The following is an 8,431-nucleotide window of genomic DNA, read 5'->3' as shown; positions in this document are numbered from 1 at the left end:
GCCACTCCTGGGAAGGTTCAACACTGTTCCAAATTTTCTCAATGTGTGGATAATGGCTCTTACCGTGGTTCGCTGGAGTCCCAAAGCTTTAGAAATGGCTTTGTAACCCTTTCCAGACTGATAGATGTCAATTACTTTGTTTCTCATCTGTTCCTGAATTTCTTTGGATCGCGGCATGATGTCTTGCTTTTTGAGATCTGTTGGCCTACTTCACTTTGTCAGACAGGTTCTATTTAAGTGATTTATTGATTCAACAGGTCTGGCAGTAATCAGGCCTGGGTGTGGCTAGTGAAATTGAACTCAGTTTTCCCAAAAATTTGATTAACCACAGTAAATTCTCGATTTAACAAGGGGGAGGGGGGGCAAGTACTTTGTCACATAGGGCCATGAAGGTTCGGATGACTTATTTTTATTAAGGGAAAAAAGCTATCATTTAAAAACTGCATTTTGTGTAATATTAAAATTTGTTTGATGATCGGAAACATTTAAGTGTGACAAATGTGCAAAAAAATAAGAAACCAGGAAGGGGGCAAATACCTTTTCACAGCACTGTATATATACAAATATATATGGGTGTGTAAATTATTTATATATATATATTCATACACACACACAGTTGAAGTCGGAAGTTTACATACACTTTTGTTGGAGTCATTAAAACTTGTTTGTTTATCAACCACTCCACAAATTTCTTGTTAACAAACTATAGTTTTTGCATGTCGGTTAGGACATCTACTTTGCATGACAAGTAATTTTTCCAACAATTGTTTACAGACAGATTATTTCACTGTATCACAATTCCAGTGGGTCAGAGGTTTACATACACTAAGTTGACTGTGCCTTTAAACAGCTTGGAAAATTACAGAAAATGACATCATGGCTTTAGAAGCTTCTGATAGGCTAATTGAGATAATCTGAGTCAATTGGAGGTGTACCTGTGGATGTAAGTCTCTCCGAGTGTTCATTGACTCTGGGGCTGATGAATGTCTTATGGATGCAACGATAGTGTCGGAGCTTGGTATTCCCACTCAGCCTCTCTCTGTGCCCATGGATGCTATGGCACTGGACGGCCGCTCTATAGGGGATGTCACCCATAGTACTGTGCCCGTTCAATTACGGGTTTCTGGTAACAACAGTGAGACCATACAGTTCCTCCTCATTGCATCTCCCCATGTTCTGGTTGTTTTGGGATTTTCCTAGCTCCAAAAACACAATCCTGTGATTGACTGGACAACAAGCTCCGTCCTGGGTTGGAGCCCAATTTGCCATTCCCACTGCCTTCAAGCAGCACAGCCTTCCCCTAGTCGTCTTCCTCAGGAGGTTAGCAAGACGATGGATGTCTCTGTTATCCCCACGGAATATCATGACCTCCTGGAATTGTTTAGCAAGGCACATGCTACTTTCCTTCCCCCGCACCGTCCTTATGATTGCGCCATTGATCGTGTCCCAGGCATTACACCACCTCTGGGTTGGTTGTACTCTCTCTGTCCAGACCAGAGACCATTGCTATGGAGGAGTACATAGAAGAGTCTCTGGTCACTGGGGCCGTCCATCCTTCTGCATCTCCTGCCGGGGCAGGGTTTTTCTTTGTGGAGAAGAAGGACAAGACCCTGCGCCCGTGCATTGACTACCGGGGACTTAACGATATCACTGTCAAAAATCGTTACCCCTGTCGTGTCTTTGCTATGCTGGATTAAGTGATATGACAAGCCATTTTATAAAATAATGATTAAACTAATCATGTAAATGTAATTAACTAGAAAGTCCGGGCACCACGGAAGAATGTTTATATAGCTGTTATCTTCCGAATAAACTCTTAAAGACCTGGTAATCTTTAATATCAATAGCAGTCAATTATTAATAGTCACCTTATTCAGTCTCATCTGAACGTAGTAGAATTCTTGGTTATCTTCACGAACACTGGCTAACAAGTTGAATCAACAGTACAACATTTGGTTTAAATATTTATTTACTAAATACCTAAATAAATCACACATAATTACATACACAGGATGGATCATACATTTATTGCTAATTATGTCATACAAGAGCGGACGGAACTGATATGACAGCTTGTTACACAAAGAAAGGGGGTTGGGTTTGAATGAAAGCGCGGGAAGACTGAGGAACAAAAGGTTTGCTTCTCTATCGGACCTTATGAAGCTATGCTATCGTAAATACAGAATCTTATGCATTCTAAATAACCGCCCATTTGGAAAAGGAAAATGCAATAAATATTTACTCTGTGCTGTGCTTCGATAGATTGGTCGTAGATGGAAGGCTGGGTTGTCCTTTGAAGAATATGTCATGTGGTAGTACGGATACGTTGTAGTACCCTGTCTTTCTGAAGAGATTGTCCGTCCTTTCCTAGCCCACGTTTACAGCTGCTGCTAACTCGACGTCTAGGATGGATCACTTCTTTAGTGAATAAGAGTTCAAAGTTCATACCAAGTTGCCATACTATAAGCTCATGCTATATTAGACCATAAATATTCAAATAAAGTTTGTAAAACAACAATGAGGACATAGCAATTTTCATTAATCATTGGGTACATCATACGAAAAACTTCAGCGTAATCTTAAATAGGGACATAATTCATGTTCAAATTCACAACATAACATAGGCATTTCATCATTAAGTCCTTTAGGAAATAATGTCTGGAGGGTGAAAATCCCAAAACATTCTCTTTTACTCAGTGTTATTAATATCACCTCCCCTGTCTGATTTCTTAACTTTCTCTATGCCACAAAATCTAAAAAGGTAGAAATGTCATGCTTTAGGTCATTAAAATGTACTGCGACTGGATAATCTCTGTTGTTTCTCCTGATTGAACTTTCATGTTCACCAATTCTCTGTTTGAGAGAACGAGAGAATTTACCGACATGGACATTTAATAATGTAAATAACATGGGTGGTGGAACATGTAATACTGTCATTTATTTGGAACCATTTTCCTGTGTGTGGGTGGCAGAAATATTCACACTTCATCATATTGTTGCACTGTGCGCATCCTCTGCATTTATAGCTGCCATTTGGAAGAGGGCGTAAAAGAGCCTGGCTGATTTTCTTTTGTGGCTGGCAGTTGGCATGAACCTAACCCGGATGATGCAGGGCAAATTGTGTGCCGCCTTATGGGACTCCCGATCACGGCCGGTTGTGATACAGCCCGGGATCAAACCCGGGTCTGTAGTGATGACCGATGCGCCACTCGGGAGGCCAATCCTTTTTTTTCTCATGGTCTTTTATTTAGGTGCCTTTTGGCATAGGCCTTTTACTGAGGAGTGGCTTCCATCTGGCGAATGTTGTGGAAATTCATCACAGGGACAGTCAAAGTCAATATTAAATGACTCACTCATTGTCAGCAAGCAGGAGAGGTCACAGTCAAACTTAGATGCCTAAAGTACCGTTCTGAAGTGAGCTCCGTTAGTTCCCTTATATACTGCTTACCCAGCCAAGTTATATTTGCATGATTTTCATTATTCATCAATAACTTTTGGTTCATGCATGTGACCAACCAATACCTCACAAGGCTTCTTCTCTCCAAGCTGAGACCTTGAAACTGAGACACCGCTTTCGGTTCTCAAAACATGTTGATTATTCTGGTAGTGAGGATTCCGCCCAGGCAAGATCAATCAGTCATTTGCATGAACCCAGTCAAATTGGTTATTGGAAAAGCACAAACATTTCACACCACTCTACCATAAAGGCATGATTGGTGGTTGCTGCAGAGATGGTTGTCCTTCTGGAAGGTTCTCCCATCTCCACAGAGCAACTCTGGAGCTCTGTCAGAGTGACCATCGGGTTCTTAGTCCCTGACCTTCTCCCCCGATTGCTCAGTTTGGCTGGGCGGCCAGCTCTAGGAAGAGTCTTGGTGGTTCCAATCTTCTTCCATTTAAGAATGATGGAGACCACTGTGTTCTTGAGGACTGTCAATGCTGCAGGATTGTTTTGGTATACTTCCCCAGATTTGTACCTCAACACAATCCTGTCTCGGAGCTCTACGGACAACTCCTTCGACATTGTGGCTTTTTTTTTGCTCAGACATGCACTGTCAACTGTGGGACCTTATATAGACAGGTGTGTGCCTTTCCAAATAATGTCCAATCAATTTAATTTACAACAGCTGGACTCCAATCAAGTTGTAGAAACATCTCAAGGACGATGAATGGAAACAGGATGCACCTGAGCTCAATTTCGAGTCTCATAGCAAAGGGTCTGCATTCTTATGTAAATAAGGTATTTCAGTTTTTTTTATATAAATACATTTGCTAACATTTCTAAGAACCTGTATTTGTCATTTTGGGGTATTATGTGTAGATTGATGAGGAAAAAAGTACTTTACGAATGCACTGTATCTTGCGTTTGGCTCATGAGCGTCAACAGGTAGTTGTGGAAGGCCACACATGCCCTTAGCCTTTTCAAGGGTACACTCGATTGGTCGACCAATAATCCTTGATTGGACGATTACACTTGATTGGACGACCAAGAATCGTCATCCTCGTAGCCATGGTGCCAAATGCATTCTCTGACTCTCTGACAATGAGAGTGCTAGTAGTTCCAGGTTTATTGAGACGGAGACGTGTGAATGAGACGTAACAAGAGAATATATATATATATAGTAAAAAAAAATCTGGAACCATATTCCAAAAGGTGCATACATGAAACAGGAAAAGTTAAATTGATTCCAACATTCTATTATCAACATACCTGGATAAGGCCACATGATGTTCATGTAGGGGAAAAGCTGTATATCGTAGGAAAACATAAGGACTTGTGGTAATTGGCATTGTGGTTCCTGGCAGGACAGCTAGCAGTGGTAAATCGAGTGTATTTTGCAGCTATTTGGACCCAAAATAACTCTTGAAACACCACCATAGCTCTCTTGGCCGTATGCCTCTACATCCACCATTGTGAACCTGTAGTGGGCATCTTCTCTGTCTCCGTATGTCATCTATTATATATATTGCTAGGTACATCAAATCTAGTATATCCCAGGCATTTCGCACAACTTCAATTTTCTTGCCAGTCAAGTGTCTCTCTGTGTACACTATTCTCCCGGGCGGGTCTTTGGGTGTTGCCACTTCCTTGTTTGGCTGTAGATGGCTATTTCCAGCTCATCACCCTCTACTGTCCCCCTTTTAAAATCTTTTTTCAAGCGAACGTCTTTTTAGGGAGGCACACTCGTTCTGTTTATTTAGCCGCCAGCCAATCTGAAGCATGCTGACGCCTTAATTAAGGCTACCACTAATTCATGGATGTTACCCTGCACATTTGAAAATATATGCATGAAAATAAAGATGTTTAAAAATTTGACATTTTGGAAAGATTTCTGGACACTAGGCGGTGCCTAGGCCTTGTTATGGATAAACGTCTATAAGGATACAGTGCCTCGCAAACATATTCATCCCCCTTGGTGTTTTTCGTATTTTGTTGCATTACAACCTGAATTTTTATTTAATTTAATTTGGATTTCATGTCATGGACATACACAAAATAGTCCAAATTGGTGCAGTGAAATGAAAAAAATTACTTACTTACTTACTTTTTATTTTTTATAAAATGGAAAAGTTGAGCATGCATATGTATTCACCCCCTTTGCTATGAAGCCCCTAAATAAGATCTGGTGCAACCAATTACCTTCAGAAGTCACATAATTAGTTAGATTGCACACAGGTGGACTTTATTTAAGTGTCACATGATCTCAGTATATATAGACCTGTTCTGAAAGGCCCCAGAGTCTGCAACACCACAAAACAAGGGGCACCATGAAGACCAAGGAGCTCTCCAAACAGGTCAGGGACAAAGCTGTGGAGAAGTACAGTTCAGGGTTGGGTTCTAAAAAAATATACTTATCGTTTAACATCCCACGGAGCACCATTAAATCCATTATAAAAAATGTAAAGAATATGGCATCACAACAAACCTGCCAAGAGAGGGCCGCCCACCAAACTCATGGACCAAGCAACAAGGGCATTCATCAGAGAGTCAACAAAGAGACCAAAGATAACCCTGAGGGAGCTGCAAAGGTCCACAGGGGAGATTGGCGTATCTGTCCATAGGACCACTTTAAACCGTACACTCCACAGAGCTGGATAAAAATTTAGATTTTTGGCCATCAAGGAAAACGCTATGTCTGACGCAAACCCAATACCTCTCATCACCCTGAGAACACCATCCATTTTTCATCGGCAGGGACTGGGAAACTGGTCAGAATTGAAGGAATGATGGATGGCGTTAAATACAGGGAAGTTCTTGAGGGAAACCTGTTTCAGTCTTCCAGAGATTTGAGACTGGGACAGAGGTTCACCTTCCAGCAGGACAATGACCCTAAACATACTGCTAAAGCAATACTCAAGTAGTTTAAGGGGAAACATTTAAATGGTTTAGAATGGCCTAGTCAAAGCCCAGACCTCAATCCAATTGAGAATCTGTCGTATGACTTAAAGATTGCTGTACACCAGCGGAACCCATCCAACTTGAAGGAGCTGGAGCAGTTTTGCCTTGAAGAATGGGCAAAAATCCCAGTGGCTAGATCTGCCAAGCTTATAGAGACATACCCCAAGAGACTTGCAACTGTAATTGCTGCAAAAGGTGACTCTACAAAGTATTGGCTTTGGGAGGGTGAATAGTTATGCACGCTCAAGTTTAGTTTTTTTCTAATTTCTTGTTTGTTTCACAATAAAAATATTTTGCATCTTCAAAGTGGTAGGCATGTTGTGTAAGTCAAATGATACAAACCGTCAATTTTTTTTATTTTTTATTCCAGGTTGTAAGGCAACAAAATAGGAAAAATTCCAAGGGGGGTGAACACTTTCGCAATCCACTGTAGATTGGTATAAGATATCTGCTCCATTTTGGTTGCACATGTTGGGGATTCACTGGAGGGGAATATTGACCAACAGAGCATCTGAATAGTCATGTCAGTATACAGCTCAATAATCACACTAGGCGTTTTAATCTTCTGTGATGTAAATAAAGTGTAATATTGGGATGCAAACTCAAAATGTAATACATTTAAAGTCTATATCTGTCACGCGGGACTAGGTGGGTGCAGGAATCAGACGCAGAGAGAGTTCCACTGGGGTATAGTGCTCTTTACTAAGGCACACAAAAAAATGAAGCCCAACAATACAGGGCGCAGAACATACAACTTGACAACCCAAAAACCACAGGGTGTCAAGTGTAAGAAAGAAAATTACACCTCAGCCTACAATGCACACACATAACAAACTAAAGACAATCCCGCACAAAACAAGGGCGGGTCTATCTACTAAATATAGGGAAGCTCATTAACCGAAAACAACAGAACACAGGAGAAAATAATAAGACAAAACAAACAGACAAACGAAAAAGTGATCGGTGGCGGCTAGTAGGATGACGACTGCCGAGCACCGCCCGAACAGGTAGGGGAGCCAACTTCGGCGGAAGTCGTGACAGTACCCCCCCCCTGACGCGCGGCTCCCACAGCGCGCCGCCACCGGCCTCGAGGACGACCCGGAGGGCGAGGCGCCGGGCGATCCGGATGGAGGCGGTGGAAGTCTCTCAGTAGAGAAGGATCCAAAATGTCCCCCAACCCAGCATCTCTCCTCCGGACCGTACCCCTCCCAGTCCACGAGGTACTGTAGGCCCCTCACCCGGCGTCTCGAGTCCAGAATGCCACGTACTGTGTACGCCGGGGACCCCTCGATGTCCAGAGGGGGCGGAGGGACCTCAGGCACCTCACCTTCTTGAAGGGAACCAGCCACTACCGGCCTGAGGAGAGACACATGAAACGAGGGGTTAAAACGGTAATACCTAGGAAGTTGTAACCTGTAACACACCTCGTTTATTCTCCTCAGGACTTTAAACGGCCCCACACACTGCGGCCCCAGCTTCCGACAGGGCAGGCGGAGGGGCAGGTTTCGGGTCGAGAGCCAGACCCTGTCCCCCGGTGTGAACACGGGGGGCCTCACTGCGGTGCTGGTCAGCACTCCTCTTCTGCCGTTCTCCCGCTAACCTTAGCGATTCCTGGACGGCTTTCCAGGTGTCCTTGGAGCGCTGTACCCATTCCTCTACCGCAGGAGCCTCGGTCTGGCTCTGATGCCATGGGGCCAGGACCGGCTGGTAACCTAACACACACTCAAAAGGGGACATGTTCGTTGAGGAGTGGTGGAGGGAGTTCTGAGCGAGCTCAGCCCAAGGAACATACCTCGCCCACTCACCAGGCCGGTCCCGGCAATATGACCGCAGAAACCTGCCCACATCCTGGTTTACGCGCTCCACCTGCCCATTACTCTCGGGGTAAAAACCCGAGGTCAAGCTGACCGAGACCCCCAGTCTCTCCATAAACGCCCTCCAAACTCTAGACGTGAATTGGGGGCCCCGATCAGAAACGATGTCCTCAGGCACCCCATAGTGCCGGAAGACATGGGTAAATAAGGCCTCCGCAGT

Source organism: Salvelinus alpinus, chromosome 15, assembly GCF_045679555.1.
Source record: "Salvelinus alpinus chromosome 15, SLU_Salpinus.1, whole genome shotgun sequence".
In the NCBI taxonomy this organism is placed as follows: Eukaryota; Metazoa; Chordata; class Actinopteri; order Salmoniformes; family Salmonidae; genus Salvelinus; species Salvelinus alpinus.
Note: the sequence above shows the minus strand (reverse complement) of the source record.